This window comes from Eretmochelys imbricata, chromosome 2 (genome assembly GCF_965152235.1).
Source record: "Eretmochelys imbricata isolate rEreImb1 chromosome 2, rEreImb1.hap1, whole genome shotgun sequence".
Lineage (NCBI taxonomy): Eukaryota > Metazoa > Chordata > Testudines > Cheloniidae > Eretmochelys > Eretmochelys imbricata.
In genome coordinates this window covers 270,653,695-270,680,608 of record NC_135573.1, presented here as the reverse complement: position 1 = coordinate 270,680,608, position 26,914 = coordinate 270,653,695, and the positions used below count along the sequence as shown (strand labels likewise).

At 46.2% G+C, this 26,914-nt stretch overlaps 1 protein-coding gene and 1 long non-coding RNA gene across 2 annotated transcripts in view; both read right to left on the bottom strand.

The window, feature by feature from the left end:
• Positions 1-5,926, bottom strand: part of LOC144260808 (zinc finger and SCAN domain-containing protein 32-like) — a 34,106-nt gene extending 28,180 nt beyond the window's left edge. Inside the window, exon 1 of the mRNA XM_077809553.1 lies at positions 5,848-5,926. The gene's annotated coding sequence lies outside the window, so the exon portion shown is untranslated. The remainder of the gene's footprint in view (positions 1-5,847) is intronic.
• Positions 5,927-7,865: 1,939 nt separating this feature from the next.
• The window catches only part of LOC144260807 (uncharacterized), a 43,768-nt gene continuing 24,719 nt past the window's right edge, over positions 7,866-26,914 (bottom strand). The window contains exon 4 of the long non-coding RNA XR_013345050.1: positions 7,866-8,413. This is a non-coding gene — a long non-coding RNA (uncharacterized LOC144260807). The remainder of the gene's footprint in view (positions 8,414-26,914) is intronic.

Genomic DNA, 26,914 nt, shown 5'->3' with positions numbered 1-26,914 from the left:
TAAAAGATATACAAACACTAACAAAACTACATACCCTATAATAAAAGTATTAAATAGTTCATAGGAATGAGCAGCAACCGCACCAGCTGAAGCAGCAATAGTTCCAGCCCCGTCACTGGTGGCAAGAAGGGAAGGACCGTTCCCTTTTCCGTAACTTGTGTCTTCGAGAGGTGTTGCTCACGTCCATTGAACAGCAGGTGGGCGTGCTCGCCACGTGCACTGGTGCCGGAAGTTTTTCCCCTAGTAGTACCCGTAGGGGAGCACCCCTAGCAACCCCTGGAGTGGAGCCACCATAGCACGGTATAAGGGGCGCTGGGCGCTCCCCCCACCCTCAGTTCCTTCTTGCCGGACAACTCCGACAGTGGGGAAGGAGGGAGGGATGTGGAATGGACATGAGCAACACATCTCGAAGAACACCGGTTGCGGAAAAGATAACTGTTTTCTTCTTCGAGTAATTGCTCATGTGCATTCCACAGTAGTGTTTCCCAAGCTATACCTGTTGGAGGTGGGTAGGAGTTCACAGACACTCAGGATGGAGCACTGCCCTGCCAAACCCAGCGTCCTCCCTGGTCTTGGAGACGATTGCATAGCGCGTGAACATGTGGACAGATGACCATGTAGCAGCCCTACACATGTCCTGAATAGGGACATGAGCCAGAAAGGCAGCCGACGAGGCTTGCGCCCTTGTCGAGTGTGCTCTCACAATCTGTGGTGGGGGAACTCCCACCAGGTCATAACAAGTACAGATACATAAAATGATCTGGCTGGAGAGTCGCTGAGTGGAGATCGGCCGACCCTTCAGGCATTCGGCCGTGGCGATGAACAGCTGTGAAGACTTCCTGAACGCTTTTGTTCAATCCAGTTAAAAAGCCAGGGCCCATCTCACATCTAGCATGTGGAGACAGTGCTCCTCACTAGATGCGTGAGGCTTGGGACAGAGCACCGGAAGGAAAATGATTCATATGATAGGCGGAGACCACCTTGGGGAGGAATGAAGGGTGTGGGCAGAGCTGGAGCTTATCTTTATGAAATACTGTATACAGGAGTTCGGCGATCAGGGCCCGGAGCTCCGAGACCCTCCTAGCAGATGTAATTGCCACAAGAAAGTCTACTTTCCATGAAAGGTGGGACCAGGAGCATGTGGCAAGCGGCTCAAATGGAGGCCCTGTCAGCCTGGCCAGAACCAAGTTCAGGCCCCACTGTGAAACAGGGGGCCTAACGTAAGGAAAGAGGCAATCTAAGCCCTTAAGGAATCAACCGGTCATGGCATGAGAAAATACTGTGTGGCCCTGGACAGGCAGGTGGAAGGCCGATATGGGGTGAGTATAAAGATATTGTGCCCCTTGGTGGCCAGGAAGACGGGGTCTGCCATAGGGCAGTGGAGATTTTCGCCACCCCTTCACGGACAGGGAGGGCCACCCTAGCTGGTGCTGTGGCTGAGAAGACATCAAAGAGGGAGTCCAAAGGCTCCTCCATCTCTTAGGGCTGTAAATTGAGGCTTGTGGCCACCCTTTTCAGGAGCTCCTGGTGGGCTTTTGTGTCCTCCTGGGGAACAGGAGGAGGAGGCATCGTGATGGCCTCATCTGGGGAGGATGCAGATGGAGGCGCAGTGTTCTGTGTTCCCACCAGCGCCGCGGCCCCCAAGCGCTTGGTCCCCTTCTGAGTGCAGGGCTGGGGGGTTGAGAAAGGGAGGCTGACTGCCTGTCCGATGCGCCGGCTACCAAGTGGGCCATCACCGGGGGCTGCGTCAGGGCCCAGGGGTCCATTAGTACCAGGGCACTGGCACATGCTGTGGCACCGTGGAGCAGGCTGCCCCGCCGGACTTGCCTGGTCCGCTGACTGTGGGCTCTGAGGGGAGGAGAGGCTGGCATACGAACGCCTGCTATCCTGGGATGGGGACGAGTAGCGGTGTCAGGAGTGGTGCTGGGCTCAAGACCGTCAGTCTGGTGTAGAGGAGCAGGAGTCCGTCTGTAACAGCTGCTCCGCAAACGGTTCTGTCGGGCGGATCTGCGACGGCCAGCTGACGGTGAGCTATGCCTGGGGCTGCGGGAGCGGTGCCATGCTGGGGACCTTGACCGGGGTGAGGAGCGTGAGCAGCGCCAGTGCTGCTACCATGAGGGACTACAGTGGTTTCTCGGAGTCGACAACCTCCAGTGCCATCGGTCCCAGTCCTGGTGGGGCATGCTCTGAACTTGAGGCCTGCGCTCCCTAGATTCGGAGCAGTGTCTCAATTCCCTGTTGCTTAGCACCCCAGACAACTGGGTGGGGGTCGACGGGGACCGGTGCAGGCTGCAAGCGGGGCTTGGTGAAGAATGGCATCAGGAACCTTCCTGCGACCGTGAGCGGTACCCCCCAGATGGTGACTGCAGCAGTCCCAGCGCCGGCCTGCCTCGGCACCAGGTACCAGCTGGTACCAGGAGAGATATGATGTCTCGAGTGGCCTGCAGGGCCTCTGACGTGGAGGGCACCCGCATGTGGCCACTGGAGTCAGGGGAGGTCGGCTCAGAGTGGTCTGGGCTACTCCGCTCTACTTGAGTTGGAGGCCGTAAGGCTGACGGGGATTGAGAGCTGCCCAGCACGGGTCTAGTCTCGCCCCCAGCCTTGCCCTGGTGCCTTGACAGAGAAGATCGCTTCTTCATCTTCTTAGAGTGTCCCGTGGATGGGGAGTGATGCCGGCTGGTGGAAGGCACCACTGAGTCCCCGCGCATCGATGCTACAGTGCTGACTCGGAGCGGCGTAGCGGTGTCAGGGTCAGTGCCGACTCCATCAACATGGCTCAGAGCCAAATATCCTGCTCCTTCTTAGTCCATGGCTTAAATGATCTGCAAATTTTGCAGCGGTTGCTGATGTGGGTTTCCCCAAAACAGCATAAGCAACTGGTGTGTGGGTCACTTTTGGGCATAGGCCATTTACAAGTGTCGCACGACCTGAAGCCCGGGGCACAGGGCATGCCCCGATCCAGGCGTAGTTCTTCTACTTTACTACTACTACTATCTATCTATATATTTTTTAAAACTACAAGTACGAACTATCTACAGACTAAACAACAGACCAAACAGGGAACGCTACAATGGAGAGCTGGAGCACAGCAGTTCCGAAGCACCGTCACTGGTGGCAAGAAGGAACTGAGGGTGGGGGGAGCGCACAGCGCCCCTTATACTGCACCATGGTGGTGCCACTCCAGGGGTTGCTAGGGGCGCTCCCCTACAGGTACTGCTAGGGGGAAAACTTCCGGCACCGGTGCATGTGGCAAGCACACACACCTACTGTGGAATGCACATGAGCAATCACTCGAAGAAGAACTGAGAATGGGGGGAACTGGCAGCTCCCTATATACCGTGGCATATGTGCACCACTCCCGGGGGCGCTGGAGCCGGTCCCCTACGGATATTGCTGAGGGAAAACCTTCCGGCACTGGTACGTGTGGCAAGCACACACACCTAGTTGAATGGACATGAGCAAGCACTTGAAGAAAAAATGTAGGTTCCATCTCCAAAGGTGGTGATGTTAGAACTGTGGATGAGGAAATATCCCAAGTATCAGAGGGAACAGGAGACTGGCTTCTTTCATAATATTTGTGGACCAATGGTGTCATGATCTCCCTTGTAAGAATCAATTCTGATAGGATGGGAGATTCTGGATCCAGCAGGATGGTTATCATAGAATCATAGAATATCAGGGTTGGAAGGGACCTCAGGAGGTCATCTAGTCCAACCCCCTGCTCAAAGCAAGACCAATCCCCAATTAAATCATCCCAGCCAGGGCTTTGTCAAGCCTGACCTTAAAAACTTCTAAGGAAGGAGAGTCCACCACTTCCCTAGGTAACGCATTCCAGTGTTTCACCACCCTCCGAGTGAAAAAGTTTTTCCTAATATCCAACCTAAACCTCCCCCACTGCAACTTGAGACCATTACTCCTTGTTCTGTCATCTGCTACCACTGAGAACAGTCTAGATCCATCCTCTTTGGAATCCCCTTTCAGGTAGTTGAAAGCAGCTATCAACACCCCCCCCTCCCCATTCTTCTCTTCCGTAGACTAAACATCCCCAGTTCCCTCAGCCTCTCCTCATAACTCATGTGTTCCAGTCCCCTAATCATTTTTGTTGCCCTCCGCTGGACTCTTTCCAATTTTTCCACATCCTTCTTGTAGTGTGGGGCCCAAAACTGGACATAGTACTCCAGATGAGGCCTCACCAATGTCGAATAGAGGGGAACGATCACGTCCCTCAATCGGCTGGCAATGCCCCTACTTATACATCCCAAAATGCCACTGGGCTTCTTGGCAACAAAGGCACACTGTTGACTCCTTTCCAGCTTCTCGTCCACTGTAACCCCTAGGTCCTTTTCTGCAGAACTGCTACCTAGCCATTCGGTCCCTAGTCTGTAGCTGTGCATTGGATTCTTCCGTCCTAAGTGCAGGACTTTGTCCCCCAAAGCACTGTATTTGCCACCGTGAGTCTTCTCCCTGTGAACCTTTGGCGTCAGCTCAAAGTGTGTGCCAGTGACGACTGTGTATGGGATGGTCATCTGTCTTTCGCCAGTCTAAGCTCATGCTTCTTTTTACTCAGTACTGATGGGCCTGTTACAAGAGAACTGGACATGACATAAGCTGGAGTTGACATAACTGTAGCCATTTTGTGTACTCCACCACCAATAGTTGAAAATGAAAATACCATATAGCTAGAAATAATTTGGCCTTTGCCTAAGTAAACCATACAAATAGCTGCACAGCTGCAGCGGTGTATGGATTTATTAAAATTAAAACATGTGGATAACTGAGTTTGGATCTGTGTCTCTTTCTGTTATGACTTGGAGTTGCTTTTCTGATAAGTAGCATTATGAGGTTTTTGCTGTTGCTAGGAAAATTGTTAGCTTATTAGAGGTTGAAAATGTCCAATTTGAAGCAGATTGAGGAGGATTTCTAAGAGCTAGCAGACTGACATCTTACTCCCCAGCAACTGGAAGGATGGCTGATCACCAAAAACCTCCTGTTGCCCACTCGACACCACCTCAGACTTCGGGTAACTATATCTGGGGTGCTCTAGACTATTGCTGTTGCATGTGTGTGTGTGTGTGCTTAAAACTAAGTGGAAACACTCTTGTACCAATCATTTATTGGACAGAGGAGCTGTGTCCCCACAGATTTATTTCCTGCCACCACCTGGAAAGCAAGAATTAGTTACTATAGTTTTGGGTTCAAATAACCCCAGGTGTAACAGTCCCACTACCACCTATGATGCCAAAGTGGAGGCGATCAGTCTTTTCAGCCTGTGGGCCAGTACCACGATATCAATGGGTTTTCGAGCCTCTGAGAGTCACCCAACCTCAACAGTATAAGTGAATCAGCCCTCCTCTTAGAAGTGGATCTGGAGGGGGAATTTTCTCTCAGGTATAGAGAGGGTTTCTTGCCTTAGCATGAAGTCTGAGAAAAGGAGCCCTTGGCTCTACCTTTGCCTGCACCTGTGTCTGGTGTGTAATACTTGGCACTGCTGTCCTTGATGCCTCAAGCCCACTGTACAGGTGGGGTCTCCCCAGCCCAGATCCAACAGGGTCCTCATAGCCTGCTTCATGAGGTGTTTCTTAAGTCTGAACTCCTGGGCTTGATGGGTTCAAGTCAGAAAGAAGTGACCGATACTGCACTTAGCAGAGATATGACCTTCTCTCCCAAGGCAGTAAAGGAACCTGCAGTGCTCTTTGCTGACCGGAAAAGAACAGGGACAGGAGAGGCAGTTCTTGAAGCCCAGAATCCCAGGCATAATTGGACTCCCATACCAGGAAGTGGGGGGCTCCGGAGGCATGTCCCTGATATCTGTCTAATAAAATAAGAAATTTTATACACAATATTTACAGTTTATAATATTTACAGGTTTGATGTAGGTGGATCAGCTCCAGGAACAGAAGGGTTCTGTTTCAGACCATGTGGCACTGAAAAGGAAGTGGAGAGGCAGTCAGTCCGCACCACCACCAGCAGCACTTGCAGAAGCAGTAGGAATTCTGAAAAAGTGTTTGGGGGGTGGGGGGAATGAGAGGTGGATAATCAGCTGAACATGAGTTCCAAAAGGAAAGCTGTGGCCAAATGAGCAAATGCAATCGTTGGATGCATAAACAGAGGTACCTCAGGTAGGAACGGAGAGGTTTTTACCTCTTTATTTGGCACGGATGCGACCGCTGCTGGAATATTATGTCCCGTTCTGGTGTCCACAATTCAAGAATGATGTTGATAAATTGAAGTGTGTTCATAAAAAAGAAAGGAGAATGATTAAAGGATTGAAAAACCTGCCTTACAGTGATAAGCTACATAGATTGAGCTCCTTGTGTCTAACAAAGAAGGTTAAAAGGTGACTAGATCACAGTCTTTAAGCACTTACATGGGGAACAAATATTTGATAATGACCTCTCGTAGAGAAAGGTCTAACATGATCCAATCGCTTTAGAAGTTGAAGCTAGACAAATTGAGACTAGAAAAAAGGCGTAAATTTTTAACTATGAAGGTAATTGACTAATGAACAATTTACCAAGGATTGTGGTGGACTCTCCATCACTTACATTTTTAAAATCAAGATTTTTTTTTTTAAAATATAGTCTAGTTCAAAAGGAATTATTTTGGGGGTGTTCTATGGCCTGTGTTATGCAGGACGTCAGACTAGATGATGCTTTGGAATCTATGAAAACTTGTACGTTTGAGTGTGATTTAGAGGAATTGGACATGTGCATTGTGAGAAGCAAAAGGAAGTCTACTACGGTAAAGAGGTAAAGAGTCCACGTGTATAGGGATGACAAGGCATGTGAGCTGAACTTGTTCTGGATGTTAATGTAGACTTCACCAAGGAGTTTAATTATTTCTAGTGACTGCATGGATAAGAAACGCACTTGAGCAAACAGCTCTAAAGTTTTTGTGTGGGAGTCTCCCTGTGATTCTAAGAAGTGGGAGCTAGTGCTGGAAGAAGTAGTATAAGGAATATTGGGAAGCAAGAGATGACAGCAAGGATTGGGGCAGGGAAGAATGCTGGCTGTGATGGTCATGCTCGAGAGAAGGGCAGCAGAGGATCATCAATATAGCTACTGGGTGAGAAGAGTTATGGGACTTATGGGGACAGAAGGGTGCAGGGTTTTGGGAGAGCAAGAAGTGATATGAGGCTATGGGGTATCAAAGAGTTAGAGCCATGGAGAGGGCATGGGAGATGAGCAAATTGGGCTGTGGGGGACAAGTAAGAATGAGCGAGACATGGGAGCAAGGAGATTCTGGTGGGGTGCAAGCAGGAAGACAAAATAAGGGAAAAGTAGCTCGTCTTTGCCTTCTTCACCTGATGGATTTGCAATGGCTTGGGTTCACTTGAGGCACGGGTTCATCAGGCAGAGACGGCAAGACATTTCTTGTGCTGCCCTGCCCCTACTTCCTCCTGCTGCACTTGCTCTTTCCCCAAACACCAGCAGTATCTGCAGCTGCAGACTGATCCCTAGGGATGGCAGACTTGCAAGGACCAGTTATTCATCAGGCTGTGGAGAAAGAGAACCATTGCAGCATTCCTGCTATGACTTAAAGCGAAGTAACCCTCCCAATTCCAGCAAACTACAGCAGGTCAGGTAGAGAAGGAAGGAAAGGGTTAACACTCCCCTTCCCTTCCCTTCCCCATTCACCCACCACCAAGATGGCTGCTCACGCCTCCCTGCCCGCAATGCCTACTCCATACTTCTGGTAAGCCCTCCTGCTCCCCCACATTCCTGGTTCCTCCTCCTGTAACCGTGCCTTAGTGGGTCACAACTAAGGATGCCAAATTCAGGACAAACTACTGAGAAATAGGGCAAACACAACCGAAAACTGGTGGTTATTCTTTTATGATATATACGAAACCAGCCACAAAAGTAAACTCCTGTTTCACCACACTGGCTAACAAGAAGTCATAAAAGCAGTTTCCTTGGGCATTCCAGTTCTTATATAACCACGAAAAACACTGGATTCAGAGATGAGTGGTTCTTTACAACCAGTCTCATCAAATGAAAGGTTCTTCTGATCCCAAAGGAGCAGCCCCCAACCCAGGTCAATATATACCTTAGATCTTACCCAATAATCACGTTGATGCCAATCCTTTAATATGTAAACTCTGAGGAAGGGAGAGAGGGGAGAGAGAGAGAGAAAGAGAGAAAGAAAGAGAAAATTGGTTAAAAGAGTCAAATACATACAGTAATTGCAAAGTTCTTGGTTCAGGCTTGTAGCAGTGCTGGAATAAACTGCTGGCTTAAGTCAAGTCTCTGGAATACATCCACAGCTTGGATGGGTCATTCAGTCCTTTGTTCAGAGCTTCAGTTTGTAGCAAAGTTCTTCCAGAGGTAAGAAGCAGGATTGAAGACAAAATGGAAGTGTTTCCAGGGCCTTTTATAGCTTCTGCCATGTGGAGGGCATCCCATTGTTCTTACTGTGGAAAATTACAGCAACAAGATGGAGTTTGGAGTCACATGTTCATGCCCAATTTCACTCAGTCATTGCAGAAAGCCCTTACCTACACCCCAGACAGAACGTTTAACATGACACAGCGTAGATGGGCGTCTCCCATGGTCCATTGTCAACCAAGTGTTTCTTCATGAGCCACTTAATTTGAATAGTCCCTCCAACATGTGCTGGCTAGCTACCTTGTGGGTGGTACCCCAGAAGCAAACATTTGAAATCCAGGTTGAGGGCCAATACTTATAACTTCAAATACAAAAATGATACATGCATACACACAGCAAAATCATAACCTTTTCATAGACACCTCACTTGACAACCTTTGTACAAGATTTGCTGCAAATATATAACAGTGGTTGCAACAATGATCTATATGGTCATATTTTAATCAGATAACATCACACCCCCATCCCCAAAAAGGACACTCTCAGCAGTCTCATGATCTGTACCAGAGCGTGGCATCAATAACACTTTTCATGACCTATAGGTTCCTTTGCTTACAGTAAATTATAGCAATTGTTTTATAACTTTAATATTTCAGGTTCCACACCTTAGCCTGTGCCTGAGATATTGTAAAGATGAGTTACTTGGTGAAATCTTAAGCTTGTGTAAATTTATGTTTTACAATAGAGGAATCCAAAAAAATGTGAATAAAACAGCAAAATTTAAAAAGGAGCATTTTTAAAGTATTTCCTTTGCAAAAGTTACAAAACCTTTTTCTAAAACAATACACAATATTCCATTGCTCTCTGTAAAACTGTGTCAAATTTGAGAAGAAATGCAACATTTAAATTGCAAAGCAGATATTTTAGTCCTGCTTTAAGTAAAAATCTGTAAGAAACTTTCACTATAATCAATCATAGGTTTTGCATTTTCCTTGATAATGAGGTCAGCAGGCCACACACTCTGAATGATTGCTTATCACAGGGACCTGTCCTAGCGCTGATCCTGTTTAATATTTCACACAAGCAACCTTCCCCAGACTTCATCATAGAAATGTGTCTATGCATTGTTGATGACATTGTTTTGAGTGCACAGGCAGAGAATCTATCATAGAATACAGCCTAACCAAGAACCTTAAAACTATGGAAGAATATTTCTTATCCTGGCAGCTAAAACCAAACTCTACCGGAACTATTGTGTCAGCATTCCGTCTAAACAATTGAAAGGCCTAAGCAGAACTGCACATGCATAGACTTCTGTGGCTAGAAGATAAGAGACAATCCCATCCCATCCCAAAATATCTCAGTGTGACATTAGACTGAAGACAGAGGATAAAAACAGCATATAAGCAGAGTGGCCAGTGTGTGATCACTAATAGTGACTGGCTAACAATTTCACATATCCTATCATATGCTACCCTAGTCTGCCTGTTTTACTCCAGGGGGAAGTCTGCACCAAAAAAATAAAAATTCAGTATTTGAAATTTCTGCAAAATTCCACATATTTTATTTGTTAAAATAGCACAATATAATCATGCCAGTTTCACTTATTTTGGTAATATAGTTCAATATCAGTCAGCAAATATGTCTGTAACAATACAGACCAAAAAAAAGATTCTGGTAATTTTTTTTAAACAAATAAATAGATTCCTTACTAGGCATATTAATATAGAACTTTGAGTAATGCATTTACATTACAATACAGAACTGTATTTCCTGCACCTGTCAGGAAGCAGTGCAAAGGCTTGGGGGAGTCAGGGGTAATGGAGAAGTTGAGGGAGAGGGAAGGAGCCTAGGAGTGAACCTAGAGGGTGTTGGTGCTATGGGGGGAGGGCTTGGGGGGGAGATGTGCCCTGTGTGCCCCACTGTGTGTCCTAACCTGGCTCTGCGGGCAGGGTGCTGTGATGAATTCCTGGGGGAATTCTGCAGCGCTGGGCATAGAAAATACATTCTGCCCCAGAAGTGCTGCAGTTTCACCTTTTTCCCACCAGAGGCCGCTGTGGTGCCAGAACAGCTGGCTGTGTTCCTGCAGCTGGCTATTCTGGCACCACAGCAGCCTCTGGTGAGCAAAAGGAGGAACTGCAGCACTTAGGCAAAATTTATTTTACCTGGGAAAATACAAAATTATGCAAGACAGAGGATTCTGCGCAGTACTGTTTGTCTCATTCCCCTTTTAGGCCTTGTCTTTTAGATTGTAAATTTGTTGGGGCAGGGACTGTCATTCATTTACTGTATGTTTGTACAGCAACTGCCACAACAGGGTCCTGACCTGGTTGAGTTCCTTATTCACTGCTGCAACACAGGTGTTAAATAAAAAGGGTGGTGCTTGGCTATAGCAGTGGAACATCAGATTACAGTAACACTTTTTATTTTATTCTTCTTTTAAAATGGGAAATATACATTATTCCCAATTATGCCTATAACTTAAGGTGTCATTGTGTAAAAATCACTGCAGAGTCTGACTGGAAGAAGTATTAACATGCACCAGTAGGGACGAAGCAAGAAACAGTCATGGAAAGCACTAGCGAGGGAGCACTAGAAGACTGGAGAAAAGTACATCTCCAAACAAAGGAGAAAAATCTTGGCAATAACTGTTTGATAAATCCACTTCCTATCCCTTGTAAAATGGAATAAATATTAAGGAGAAAAAAATCACTACAGATCATAGAATCACAGCATATTAGGGTTGGAAGAGACCTCAGGAGGTCATCTAGTCCAATCTCCTGCTCAAAGCAGGACCAACACCAAATGAATCATCCCAGCCAAGGCTTTGTCAAACCGGGCCTTAAAAACCTCTAATGATGGAAATACCACCACCTCCCTAGGGAACCCATTCCAGTGCTTCACCACCCTCCTAGTGAAACAGTGTTTCCTAATATCCAACCTAGATCTCCCACACTGCAACTTGAGACCATTGCTTCTTGTTCTGTCATCTGCCACCACTGAGAACAGCAGAGCTCCATCCGCTTTGGAACCCCCCTTCAGGTAATTGAAAGCTGCTATCAAATCCCCCCTCATTCTTCTCTTCTGCAGACTAAATAACCCCAGTTCATAGAATATCAGGGTTGGAAGGGACCTCAGGAGGTCATCTAGTCCAACCCCCTGCTCAAAGCAGGACCAATCCCCAATTTTTGCCCCAGATCCCTAAATGGCCCCCTCAAGGATTGAACTCACAACCCTGGGTTTCGCAGGCCAATGTTCAAACCACTGAGCTACCCCTCCCCCGAGATTAAAGAAAACCAGTGCTCCAGGTGAGGTCTGAACTCACAGCTTCAGCAATACTCCACACAGCACTGCTCTGTCAGCACTGTGCACTAACACATTGCGCCACTGGAGTTCCCTCAGCCTCTCCCCGCAAGCCACGTGCCCCAGCCCCCTAATCGTTTTCGTTGCCCTCCGCTGCACTCTCTACAATTTGTCCATATCCCTTCTGTAGTGGGGGGCCCAAAACTGGATGCCATACTCCAGGTGTGGCCTCACCAGTGCCGAATAGAGGGGAATAATCACTTCCCTCGATCTGCTGGCAACGCTCCTACAAATACAGCCCAATATGCTGTTAGCCTTCTTGGCAAGAACGGCACACTGCTGAACATAATGTAATTTTGAGCAATAAGCAATATTGGGGGTCAGAAAGAACAAGTTTACCAGACTATCTTTAATGCCTTTTTTTTTAAATGCTTCATTTCCCACAGTATTCTTGTCAGCAAGTTAAAGAAGTATGGGCTGGATGAATGCACTACAAGGTGGGTAGAAAGTTGGCTACATTGTCGGGCTCAACGGGTAGTGATCAATGGCTCCATGTCTAGTTGGCAGCCGGTGTCAAGTGGAGTGCCCCAGGGGTCGGTCCTGGGGCCGGTTTTGTTCAATATCTTCATAAATGATCTGGACGATGGTGTGGATTGCACTCTCAGCAAATTTGCGGATGATACTAAACTGGGAGGAGTGGTAGATACGCTGTAGGGCAGGGATAGGATACAGAGGGACCTAGACAAATTGGAGGATTGGGCCAAAAGAAATCTGATGAGGTTCAATAAGGATAAGTGCAGGGTCCTGCACTTAGGATGGAAGAACCCAATGCACAGCTACAGACTAGGGACCGAATGGCTAGGCAGCAGTTCTGTGGAAAAGGACCTAGGGGTGACAGTGGACGAGAAGCTGGATATGAGTCAGCAGTGTGCCCTTGTTGCCAAGAAGGCCAATGGCATTTTGGGATGTATAAGTAGGGGCATAGTGAGCAGATCGAGGGACGTGATCATCCCCCTCTATTCGACATTGGTGAGGCCTCATCTGGAGTACTGTGTCCAGTTTTGGGCCCCACACTACAAGAAGGATGTGGATAAATTGGAGAGAGTCCAGCGAAGGGCAACAAAAATGATTAGGGGTCTAGAACACATGACTTATGAGGAGAGGCTGAGGGAACGGGGATTGTTTAGTCTGCAGAAGAGAAGAATGAGGGGGGATTTGATAGCTGCTTTCAACTACCTGAGAGGTGGTTCCAGAGAGGATGGTTCTAGACTATTCTCAGTGGTAGAAGAGTACAGGACAAGGAGTAATTGTCTCAAGTTGCAGTGGGGGAGGTTTAGGTTGGATATTAGGAAAAACTTTTTCACTAGGAGGGTGGTGAAACACTGGAATGCGTTACCTAGGGAGGTGGTAGAATCTCCTTCCTTAGAAGTTTTTAAGGTCAGGCTTTACAAAGCCCTGGCTGGGATGATTTAATTGGGGATTGGTCCTGCTTTGAGCAGGGGGTTGGACTAGATGACCTCCTGAGGTCCCTTCCAACTCTGATATTCTATGATTCTATGATTTTGCAGAATAAGTACAATTACACAGAGGAGGATGAAAAAAAATAAATGAAAAAAATTAAAAAAAAGACAAGCTCAAACAACACATAAGACTAAGAAAATTGTCAATGTTTGGTTCAAATTTGTAACAGTTTATTAGTTGGCGTTTTCATGCAGTCAGTTCAAGTACCATAAACAAACAAAAATGGATTCACAGCATTTGTTCAAAAACAGAAATGAAAAACCACAAAAAACATGCAAATAGATTACTAGAGCATCTGTGTAATTCAAAAGTCTCTGCTTATTGCTGTTTGGCACATTTTCATTTGAAATAAAATATTTTAGACATTGAAGGTCTTTAGGACAGAGGTGTGGGGGCTGCAGTGCCTAAACCCTTGTTTTGCTGAGTTGGCATCTGAGTCCTGTACCCTCCAAAAGGAGCTGGATACCCACCCCCATTCCTCTAATTCTCATGCTGGGGTGGGGGTGGGGGAAAATGAGCCCTCCGTTCAGAGACAAGTGGAGGCCCGGTGGGGGTCCAGCACTGCTTCGGCTCCCCGTCTCAGTCCCAGACCCAGAAGGAGGCACAAGCCCCAGTCCCCACCCAGCACCACTCACCAGGGCCTCTCCAAGCTTGTCCTCAAGCATGGCTGGGCAGCCACAGAAGGTGAACTCTTCAAAGCCACACAGAAGCCGCTGCTGCTTGGCAGGTCTGGTCTGCAGCACTTGGCAGAAGCGAAACTGCACTTGGATGGCGTGAGGCCAGCACCAGCAGGATCTAAGGCAGGCAGCAGTGGTCAGCACAGAGCCAGGGCAGTAAGCAGGATAAGCTCTCTAGGGAAGCCTGGCCCTAACCACTCAAGTCCCCAGCCATGGCAACCTCTTCATCCAACTGCACCACTGACCCCACCATGTGCACCAGGTTGCAATGCCACTCACTCAACTTTGGCCCAGCCAGGGTAGCAGGGCCAAATTTGACTGACTGGCATTGCGAAAAAGTTGCAGTGTGTGTTGAAAGTCAAGGTTTGTGCAACAAAACCATGGCCTGTCATTTTCTTACAGCCTTAACAATCCATAATTACAGCAAATGAGGCCTGGAACAAACAACAATGACCCTTTGGAAATTACCGGCCCTTGGGATGGCCATTAGTGTCTAATGTAATTTAAATACATTTTAGTAAAACATTTGATACCGTACCTCACACGTTCTCAGCATGAATTCAACTAGAATATAACACTATCAGGTGGAGTGAAAACTAACTGAAGGTCTGTAATCAAATGTCAATGTATCAAGTTGGGGGTAAGTGTATAATGGGGTCTGCGGGGATGGGGTTTACATCCAGTCTCATTTACCATCTTCATTAATGATCTGAAAGAGGGGAATAAATGGCACGTTAATTAAATCCTCAAATTATACTAATTTGGAGAGGGTCACATTGCAAGGGAGGACAGAGAAATAATCCAAAGGAATGTGAATATATAAGACACAGGATTCAGGTTGGAAAACACACAAGTAATGCAGTGGGTGATACAAAGCTGGGGAGCAAGAATGGCTGAGAGACCAAAGGTGGAAGTGGACAGTGAATTGACCAGGAGACTAAAATGTGACATGTCTGCTGGACAGGCCAATGAGGTTTTGGACTGTATATACAAACATACCATGTCAGGGGAGCTGGGAGGCACCCAGAACAACAGATCTAAATCAGTGGGGACAGAAATGATGGCACAAGTTACATTTTGGGTGCAAAAGGACCACACAATGTGTGTAAGGGGTAAAAACAGTATTGGTTGCATCTGCTGAGAGAGTAAGGGGGATGTAGCAGGAAGGCCACGAAGATGTAGTGGGGAGGGAGAGGGAGAGAGAAAGTGTGTGTATGTTTGAGGACAGGAGGGGAATGTGCTGCATCTTACACCATACTATGAGTGACATTTTTACCATTTGTATTTATTACTGATATTACAGTCAGGCTTAAAGACCCCAGCCATGGATCAGCTGCCCACTGTGCTAGGTGCTGTACAGATATGTAGCACAAAGATGATCCTTTCCTGGTAAAGCTTACAATCAGAGAGTATGTTTACACTGAGGGGGAAGCAAAAGGCAGGGGTCCTTTATTTGGTTTAGCTGACTCAATTTATCTACTTCAGGTTAAAACAGCAGTGAAAACACAGCAACTCGGCTTTTAACTTCATGCTGCTTTACAGGCTTTAGTTTGTACTGCTAATTCAAGTTAAAAGCAGAGTTTCTGTGTCTTCACTAGTATTTTAACTTGAGTTAGCTAACCCAAGTAAAGAACATACTTTTTTGTCAGTGTAAACACACCCTCAGACAAGAGACAACAAGCATATAAACAGATGGAGGGAGTACAATCAATGGACAACCCCAGTCAGCATGACCACACTTGTACTACGGATATTGGACACCCACTGAATGCCAAATTAGAGCAACTTAAACAATTTTACCCCTTTTACACCTGTTTTCTGACCAGCTTACACCCAATGTGTAACTTGAAACCAAAGAAACAATATCCTCATGAGGGATCTGAACTACCCAGATGCAGCCAGCATGCTTCATTCCTCAAAGAAATTCCCCAGTTCCCACATGCCACATCCAAACTGGCTCCATAATATGGGAAGGCTTAATTCTAGTTATAAATGTGTCATCTGAGATTATTAATAAGGCATGACAGTCTCCTCCACAGTTACATAAAGGAAATCTTATTGACACTAAGGGCTTGACTCAGCTCTATAGGTCTTGGTGTGGGGTTTCTTCTCCTCCTCCATCTATGGGAATAGCTGTATCCAAGGTGGCAAATCATCTGCAGGGGAAGGCACTGATTTAATCAGATTTAATTTAGCCAGGGCTCCTCAGGAGACTTGCTGACTGGCTGGCAGAGGTTGCCTAAGCAAAGGACCACACTTCCTCCCCAGCTAGCTGGGCCCTTTCTGTGGGGTATGCCAGCCAGCTGCATGTGCAGTACAGTTTGTGGGTGGCAGGCACAGCAATGATCCCTATTCTCAGGGATTTTCTGCCTCTGGGGTCTGCAGCCTGTGATCCACCAGCAGGAATTCACTAGTGAAACAGCCCTACTGCAGAATTACTGTATTTTTGCTGAGGAACTGCATCCTGGAGGCTGGCTGTAAAACTAGAAGCCATGGAAGAAACTGGCCTCAAAGGAGGACAAATACACTAAAGCTCTATAAAATGTGAGGCAAGTTCATGGTCTCCTTGGATCTTGACAAGCTGAGATTATCATTAGCAATATCACAAGCAAACTGATAGCCAGATGACACTGTGCCCTGGGGGCACATCTGGGGAGGGATGGAGATTCTAAGTCCCCACAGGGCTGTTCTACCTTGTACTGGCTAGAGCAGTCTGCTAGACCCACTCCTCACCCTAGTCAGCTCCATCACACCTCCTGCACTGGGGGATAGTTCAAGAGGGACTAGTACAAAGCTGGTGTAGATGGCTTTATGGCAGCCCAAGCCACCATCACACCAGGGAAGTCTAGAGCCCTTATAGGGTTGGTTTCTGGAGCTTTAGCAGGGGCTAAGGATCTGACCCAGGATCTGCTTCTCACTGAGCGCAAGGAACTGATTAATTAAGTGAAGAACAGAGAAGCTTGGAACTGATGTTTGAAAGAGTAAGTGGGATTTCACCCAATGCAGGAGTATGAGGGGATCACATTTCAAGGAAGCAAATCCTGAGGAATTAAGAGATCTAATGAGCAAAGTGCAACGGAAAGAAATGTTAAAATCCATATAGCAAAATCCTAAATGATTAAGAAGCTACATCTATTGACTCTTCTGAAAAAGAATGCAAGGGGAAAAGGCCTCTCTTACTCCACAAGCGATTGAGTGTAAAAGGGAAAATCTGTACTAGAAATGGAGAAGTGAGGAGGTAACCAAAGAGGAATATTCTGCCAGATAAGTATGCAGAGAAAAGATAACACAGCAAAATGGCACAAGGGGTTAATGGTGCCAAAATAGCTACAGGAATAAGAAGGGCACTTCTAAACCTAAAATGGAAGAGACCAATTGGGGAGGTCTTAAATTCAGGGAGTGATTAATATGATTCCAAAATTCTTGAGCTGTTGAATCTCTTTTAATCAGTATTTTACAATAAAAATAAAGACTGGAAGTTTGGACAATTAAAAAGAAAATCTTTATAAAAGAAAAGGAGTACTTGTGGCACCTTAGAGACTAACAGATTTATTTGAGCATAAGCTTTCATGAGCTACAGCTCACTTCATCGGATGCATTCCGATGAAGTGAGCTGTAGCTCATGAAAGCTTATGCTCAAATAAATCTGTTAGTCTCTAAGGTGCCACAAGTACTCCTTTTCTTTTATAAAGATTTTCTTTTTAATTGTCCAAACTTTCAGTCTTTATTTTTATTGTAAAATACTGATTAAAGACTGGAAGTTTGGACAATTAAAAAGAAAATCTTTATAAAAGAAAAGGAGTACTTGTGGCACCTTAAAGACTAACAAATTTATTTGAGCATAAGCTTTCATGAGCTACAGCTCACTTCATCGGAATGCATCCGATGAAGTGAGCTGTAGCTCATGAAAGCTTATGCTCAAATAAATCTGTTAGTCGCTTAGGTGCCACAAGTACTCCTTTTCTTTTTGCGAATACAGACTAACACGGCTGCTACTCTGAAACCTTATAAAATAGTTACTGATGGGGAGCAGATAAGGAAATATATGAGAAATCTGAATATATACAAACCTGTGGTTTGTATGATATGAATCCCAGGGTGCTATCTTATTAACTCTAGTTTGTTGAGGGATTTAGCTAAACCTAGGGAACGAGACACTCGGTGTAAAGTGGCATAACATAGAATGTTTACTAAACCTAAAGTGTTAAAAGAACTTACTAAAGCTAGGATGCTAAAGGTATTAACTAATGAATTTACTTAATTATTAAATTTAACTATTATTCCAGTCACGGGAGACATTGGGAGCTGGGGACCTGGAGAAAAGCTTGCCAAAGTTCTATTCTTTTTTTACTTCCCTGTTTATGACTCATCTGATTCTTTTGCCTTCCACCTATTTGTCCTCACCAACTTATCTGACCTGCAACCAATGGGTCAGCTCTCCCATCCATCTGATCCGGCTTTCAGCCAGCACTGCTCCTTCTCCGATCTTTCCATCACTGAGTTCCTCCTCTCCAACCCCTGTCCCATTTCTATCAACATTGCCCACCTACTCCCTGCCCTACTAGTCAGTCCTTCCATGACTTCTCTTCCTCTTCCTGCCCTCTCCTCCATTGACTAAGGCCTGGTTTGCACTACACAGCAAGGTCGATGTAGGCTGCGTTATGTCGACCTAATAATAAATGTCTCTACACTACTAGGTCCCTTCCATTGATGTAACTCACCTACTATGTTAACTTAATTACTCCACCTCTACAAGAGGCATAGCGCATAATTAGATGTTGTTAGGTCAACGTAGAGGCAATGCAGACACTGTGTTGCTTACATCGACCAACTGGCTTTCAGGAGTCCCACAATGCTCTGCTCTAACCGCTCTGGTAAGCATTTTTAACTCTGCTGCACAACAGGCAGGTACACAGGAAATAGCCCCTCCCCTGTTAAAGGACCGGGAACTTTTGAATGTCTATTTCCTGCTTTTTCGGTGGGAAGAGCTTGCCTGCCTAGCTGATCATGACGGCTCTGTGCTCCAAAGGCGCTCCAGACTGGAGTACACAGGAGGTGGTGGATCTTCTTCATCTGTGAGGAGAAGAGGCGGGGCAGGCACAGCTCCAATCCAGCCATAGAAACGTACACATCTACAAGCCAATCACACGGGGAATGGGGGCAAAGGACTACACTAGGGACATGCAGCAGTCCCGCATGAAAATCAAGAAACTGTGGCAGGCATACCAGAAGGTAAGGGAGGCAAACAGTCACTCTGGTGCAGCATCACCAGTGCTTAATTTGTAATGAAAGAGGTGCCAAGGCTCAAGCAATTCTTTTTCATTCATAACTGATGCAGCAAGCCCAGAGGTGCTAGGGCTATTAACTGCCAAGAAGCACTGAACACTGCAGACAAGGAGCTGCATGTGATTCTCAGTGGCGATCCCGGTTCCCCAACCCGCAAGAGCAGCGTGGATACAGGTGAGGAGGAGGAGTCCTGGGTCAGCACAGGCAACAGGGAGGTGGTGGTCTTGGACAAGGAAGAGGAGGAGGAGAATGGGAGACAGGTGAGTGGGAATCCATCCTCTCGGGGCAGTGCAGCCAGTCACAGAACAGCATCGTGGCCAAGCGTGATGCTGGGGAAAACACCTCTGGTGAGTATTCAATTTCAAGTAATATTTTGGGGTCATGTGTTCTTATATTCTATTTTTTATTAAAATTAACAAGGTGAGGTAGAGCAGCTATATGCTTACCAGTAGCCACACCAACTACACAGAGGATGCCCCACAAAAAAGACTATTTATGTACACAGGGATGGGCTGGGAATCCTCCATAGAAATCTCCAGGAAACTTTCTGGTTTCTCCAGTAACTTTCAGGTACTCTGCAATCTGTTGCAGAAGGTTTCTGGGAAGGGCTGCTTTATTTCTTCCACCACGGTAGGACAATTCCACATGCTACTCCAGTGTTAATTTGGCTGGCATCATTGCAGTACACAGCATTGCAGCATAAAGACCCCGTCTGTTCCCTTGCTACCTCTGTTACCCTCAGGAGCCTGATATCAGATAGATTCACCTAGGGGAGATGGCAGTAGTTTTCATTTCAACTGCTTGGACCACAAACAATAGTGATTGTGCAAAAAATAATGTCTGTGCTCTCCCTGCCTTGTTGGTCCTGCTTTGACTAGGGGGTTGGACTAGATGACCTCCTGAGGTCTCTTCTAACTCTAATCTTCTATGATTTTCTGCCCCTTCACCCACTGTTTCCAAAACATGGCTATAGTTTGGGCAGCAGGGGCTGGGCATTGACCTTAGTAGCTACAAACCTCGGCTAGCAGCAGCGGGGAAGGGGAGGAGAATTTTGTGGTGCCCACTCACCACCACAAGCACCCCCCGGCGTAGCCTCTCAGGCTTGCAGTTCAGGATGGTGAACGCTGGTCCCCAATCTCCAGACAACGTCCATGTTATAAAGGGGAAGGTGGCATGGCACCCTGCCCACCTCTGGTCCCGCCGCAGGTTGCCCACCCAATGCTGCTGACTGTCTGGTACCCATGCCCCAGGGCCATACTCACCAGCGCTGGGACAGCGAACTGGTTCAGTGAATACCTTATATAAATGAAAATGCTCTGCCTTAAACTTCTGTGAAATAAAGGGAGTGATTTTTACAAAGCAACTCTGCACTAGATCCTAGGTCTGCACTGACAATGGTTGTTTTGTGCTTTCCATGGCTTACAGCTGAAAGTGTGGCCTTCCGCTCTTCCTCCACAATGGTGTAGAGGCTCTCCCAGATAAGACAAAGGTGAAAGAACACATGATGACATGTTTAATGAGATTACGAACGCCTTTGGGACAGCGAACACCACACAGAGAGCGTGGAGGATTTCTCTCTCTGAAAAACTGGACATGGTGAGCAGAGCAGCAGCCCAGGAAAGTGGCCGTGGCATGCAGGAGGAAGTGCTGGGGATTCTGAAAGAACAGACATGTTGAGACATCTGGTTGCCCTTCAGGAGAAACACCTTGAGGCTAGACTCCCTCTGCAGCCCCTGCAGAATGGCATTCCAACATCAACGTACTTCTCCTCCTCCCCCTAACATTCCAGGAGAAGAGGAGGGCAAATGCAATATCCCTTCCGTTCAACCTCAGGGGAAGGTCCCAAAAATAAAAGCTGCGTATAACATGATGTATGACAAGGAAGGCTACTGTACTTTTAAAGACAAGATTAATGTGTTTTTCTCCTACCAATTTTATTCCACCTTGTGTCCAAGGTTAAATTCTATTTGTGATCTTTAAGTTTCAGTATCTTTGTTCAATAAAATGAGAGAATGAATTAATAGTTTATTAGTTTATAGTTTATTAATTTAAAACAGCCGGGGTGGGGGGGGGGTTAAGAGGATGGACAAGGAAACTGAGGTAATAGAAGGGGTGTGCTGTCACAGCAAGGTTCACACCATGGGGAGGCACAGTACAGAGAAACAGCGCACATTACTGTGGGTCATTACTAGAATGGGTTTTCAAAGCCTCCCTGAGATGCAATGCTCCATGCTGAGCTTTTCTTCTAGCCTTGGTATCTGGCTGCTCAAAATTAGCAGACAGCTTATCCACCTCCACGTCCCACCCCTGTGGAAAATGTCTCTCCTTTTGCCTCACAGATATTATGAAGCACACAGCAGGCAGCTATAACCATGGGGATATTGGTTTCACGGAGGTCTAACTTAGTAAGCAAACTGCGTCAGCAACCCTTTAAATGGCCAAAGGCACATTCAACCACCATTCTGCACTTGCTGTGCCTATTGTTGAACAGATCCTTGCTGCTGTCCAGGTGTCGGGTGTATGAATTCAAGAGCCAACGGAAGTAAGGGGTAGTCTGGGTCTCCCAGGATCACTATTGGCATTTCAACATCACCACTGGCTATTTTGTGTGCCAGAAAGAGAGTACTTGCTTGCAGCTTTCTGAACAGACCTGTGTTCTTAAGATGCGTGCATCATGCACCTTCCCTGACCATCCCATGTTGATGTTGGTAAAACGGCCCCGGTGATCCACCGGCACTTGCAACACCATTGAAAAGTATCCTTTTCTGTTTATGTACTCTTTGGCAAGATGGTCTGGTGCCAAGATAAGGATAGGCATGCCATCTATCACTCCATCACAGTTAGGGAACCCCATTGCAGCAAAACCATCCAGTATCTCTTTGCCCAGAGTCTCAATCTTTCTTTGCAGAAGATGATTAATGGCCCTGCATACTTGGATCACAACAGCCTCCATGATGGAATTACCAACTCCAAATTGATTCCCCACTGACAGGTAGCAGTCTGGCTTTGCAAGCTTCCCCATCACAATTACCACTCAGTTCTCCACTGTCAGAGCAGGTCTCGTTTTTAGTATTGCTGCGCTGCAGGGCTGGGGAGAGCCCTGCACACAGTTCTTGGAAAGTGACCTTGTACATACAAAAGTTCTGCAACCGCTGATCATCATCCCATAACTGCATAACAATGTGATCCCACCAGTCAGTGCTTGGCTCTCAATACCAGAAACAGCAATCCATCGTGTTCAGTTCCCACACGACTGCCAGCAGCAACCGGGAATTGTTTCATTCTATGGCTACCAGCAGTGCTGCTTGAAGGACACTGCCACGTTCTGCATGGTGGTTCCTCTCACAGCTTTGTGAATACTGTAGGATAAGGCATGTGGTGTTTGTAATGCTCACAATAGTTAGGGTGACCAGACAGCCAGTGTAAAAAATTGGGACAGGGGTAGAGCGGGTAATAGGTGCCTATATAAGAAAAAGCCCCCAAAACTGGGACTGTCCCTATAAAATCGGGACATCTGGTCAACAGTGCACAGTTGAGCGGGGTCCATGCTTCTCAGGATATGGTGTACACGTGGCTATGCCAGCCTTTTGAAAAAAGGTGCGAAATATTATGGGTTCTAGCTGAAATCAGGGGAGGGAGAAAACTGCATCATGGGACATTGAAACCATGTTCCCAGTCCTCCTGATGAGAATGTTTTGGTCCCATGAGGCATTGCAAGCCCTTCCCAAAACCCCCTATAGTGAGTTGCACTGTGGGATAGCTACCTACAGTGCACTGCTCTCTGCATCAATGCAAGCAATGCTAATAAGAAAAGGAGTACTTGTGGCACCTTAGAGACTAACCAATTTATTTGAGCATGAGCTTTCGTGAGCTACAGCTCACTTCATCAGATGCATACCGTGGAAACTGCAGCAGACTTTATATATACACAGAGAATATGAAACAATACCTCCTCCCACCCCACTGTCCTGCTGGTAATAGCTTATGCTAATAAGGACATGCTCCAGTGACACAAGGAGTGTGGTATAGACACGCTCGACTGACTTAATTACTGTGGCAGCTGGATATCAACCTAACTGAAGTCGACTTAAGTTTGTAGTGTAGACATGCCCTAAGTCACTGACATCCTTGATTTTTTTGCCCTTCTCTCTTGCTACAAGGTCTGCCACACACTTCACAGACCTGAGGCATCCCCACCATCTGTTTCTACTCCCATACAGATGAGCACCTCTGGCAAAAAGACCTCCCTCAACCACACAGACCTCCTCTGCTACAAATTCACTCTTTCCTCCCTCAGCACTGCCATCTTCCTAGCCAAACACCTTGCTCCTCTACTGGCACTGAATCCAGCTCCCTCCTGCCCACCCCTCCTCATTCTCTATGCAGGAAGCAAGCTCCAACAGGACTTCCTTCCCCCTCACTAAAAACGAGATCTCTCATCTGCTCAACTCCTCTAACCGCTCCACCTGCCCCAGTAACGCCAACCCATCCCACCTCCCAATATCCCTCACCCCCGCTTTCATCCCTACCTCAATCTCTCCCACTACTCTGGTTCATCCCCTTCTCAAAATCAGCATTCCTTAGTCTCCCCACCCCTCATAATACACCCCACCTGCATCTCCAAATACTGACACATTTCCCCCCTTGAATAATACTTCATATTTACCTAGTACTTTCCATCCATTGAGCTCAAACTGCTTTACTGAAGCAAGTAAATATCATACCCCCCTTTTATATATGAAGAAATGAAGGCAGAGGAAAGACTTTCTCACCATCAGAGAATGAGTAAAACCACCACCACAGTGATTCTCATTCACACACATTTCCCAGGAGCTGCTAGCAAGAGGCCGGCTGAGGCTTGGGGATATTTCTGCAATAATCGTTCAATACAGCAGACTGGAAGCACTGGTGAGAGTCAGGTCCTATTGCCAAAAAACTTGGGTAACGAGGTGGCATTTGCAGTTAACTATGAGCACTCTTGTGAGAGCCACAAGAATTGGTGTTATGATCTTCACTAACATTCAAGAAGATTAAATTGCCAAAAATACCCCACACTTTGTTAACACAGAATTAAGCTTTCCTGCTGATATCACACACTGTTCTGGAACACTGAATTCATCAAAACTCAAATTTGTGTAAGCAAGAAAACATGGAGTAAAATACACTCCCATACAAACTAAATTCTGCCCCCCCTGCAGCTGGCAATAGCCACTGGGAATTATCTACATGCACACAAACTGCACTCACTGTGTTAGATGTACCTGTATTGAACGGTGAAGGGACAAATGGAGCTAACTGGGAAATGATATGGGGCAATCTGAGAGGCTGTGGCCCGCTGGGGGTTTATGTGAGCCCCTCTCCCCTTGTGTCTGATCAAAGGAAAGCCATGCATATGTACCTGGAGAGATCCAGGATCCCTCATTTCAGCACTGTGTGGTGTAGGTTGTGTTACCAGAAGGGCACAGGGGATTGTCAGCAGTTAGATGGGAAAGGAGTATGGTCTGTGAGTTCAATGAAAGGTAAGTGACAGTATACAACTAGATGGCATTATGCACATAAGGGGAAAAACATTTGTAAGAGAGGTTGTCAAATGCAGCAGAGCTGGCGTTCTGTCCATGGAGCATTTAAGTGTATGAGCATAGGTGTAGGTAGCTCCTGTTCAACACAGTGCACAAGCAGATTGTGAACATGGGCTATTGGCATAATGGGGCATTACTCCCCAGGACAGAGTTAAGGTTGCATAGGTGTGTACTATCAGGAGTTGCCTCCAATAATCAGGCCTAGTGGTTGCAGCGTAGGTCACAACTAGGCATAGGGTTGGGCCTGGGCCAAGGGTGGTGCTGGACTCAAGATCTGGGGACAAGCTGGGATGAAAACTGAGATCAGAGTCTGTAGACAAACCAGGATCAGAACCGTAGCCAGAATCCAAGTGCAGGCCAGAGGCTAAAACTGGGCAGTCAGAGTCCAAGGACAAGCCAAGTTGATATCGAAGCCAGAGTCCAGATACAAGCCAAAGATCAAAGCCAGGCAATCGTAACTCTGGGCTTGTCTACACAAACAATTAGACTGTGGCAACCTGGGGGAGTGAATCTACCCTGCACTTTAAGCTAGTGCTGTTTCAAGAGGACTTAATCAAAGTGCTTACAAACTGTTGATGCGCACCATCAGAGTGCACATGGACAATTAGACCATTGCAGGCTAGTGCACGATAGATTCACACCCCAGCTTGTCCCAGTCTAACTGTTCATGTGGACAAGCTCTCTGTATTAATGAATTTTTTTGTCATTTAAATTTTCTAGTTTTTTGAGAAGACAGAAATATTGTTGGTAGGAGTTAGTAGTCATTTAGACAGGTGTAATTATCATACAGATGCACAGTTCAGATGCTACTGAGGCCAGGTAATAATAATTATACCTAGCTCTCACATAGCACTTTCCATTAGTAGGTCTCAAGGAGGGAAACATCATTATCTCCATTGATGAGGAAACTGAGGCACAGAGAGGTGAAAATTACTTGGCAAAAGTCTTCCCTGAGGGCAGTAACAGAGCCAGGAATAAAGCCCAGGTCTACCAAGTCCCAGTCCACAGTTCTCTCCATTAGCCCACATGGTTGCTAAATGTTCCCCCTGGTACATTTTGTTATAGTGGAATGGAGGTAATGGTCATGCTTTGAAATGTCTGGAATGTATAGCTGCTAGCAAGGCCAGCAAGAAAAATCTCAGACATAGTATATGTTCCAAGGATTTCACGGTTTATTACATGATGGTTACAGAAGACTGGTGTCTCTCTCTCTCTCTCCACAACTCCCTGCAACATACATCCTCCTCCTCCACCACCATTTTGAGCTCACCCTCCCATTCCCATCCCATCAAGTCATTCACATTTTAGAAGCCAGCTGTGCACACAAAAAAATTGGTAGAATTTGTGAACTTTATGAAATGCTGTTTTCTTGGGTAGACAGCTGTAGCTAGGAAACTTGCTGGAATGGCCCCAAATTTGAATCACTAGCCCTACCCTGTGCATACATGAGGCACATTAATTTTCAAGACAATCCTCCCAAATGAAGTAAAAATCTTAAATGAACCAAACTGTACCATAGAATCTCTATGAATAGTAATTCCATGCTCAAATAATAAGAATATAGCGGTAGGGATATACTACCGACCACCTGACCAGGATGGTGACGGTTACTGTGAAATGCTCAGGGAGACAGAGAGGCTATAAACATAAAAAACTCAATAATATTGGGGGATTTCAACCATCCCCATATTGACTGGGTACATGTCACCTCAGGATGGGATGCAGAGATAAAGCTTCTTGACACCTTAAATGACTGCTTCTTGGAGCAGCTAGTCCTGGAACCCACAAGAGGAGAGGCAATTCTTGATTTAGTCCTAAGTGGAGCACAGGATCTGGTCCAAGAGGTGAATATAGCGGAATCACTTGGTAATAGTGACCATAATATAATTAAATTTAACATCCCTGTGGCGGGGAAAACACCACAGCAGCATTTAATTTCAGCAAAGGGAACTACACAAAAATGAGAAAGTTAGTTAAACACAAATTAAAAGGTACAGTGCCAAAAGTGAAATCCCTGCAAGCTGCATGGAAACTTTTTAAAGACACCATAATAAAGGCTCAAATTAAATGTATGCTCCCAAATTAAAAAACATAGTAAGAGAACCAAAAAAGTGCCTAAACAACAGAGTAAAAGAAAGAGTGAGACGCACAAAGACATCCTTTAAAAAGTGTAAGTTAAATCCTATTGAGGAAAATAGAAAGGCGCATAAACTCTGGCAAA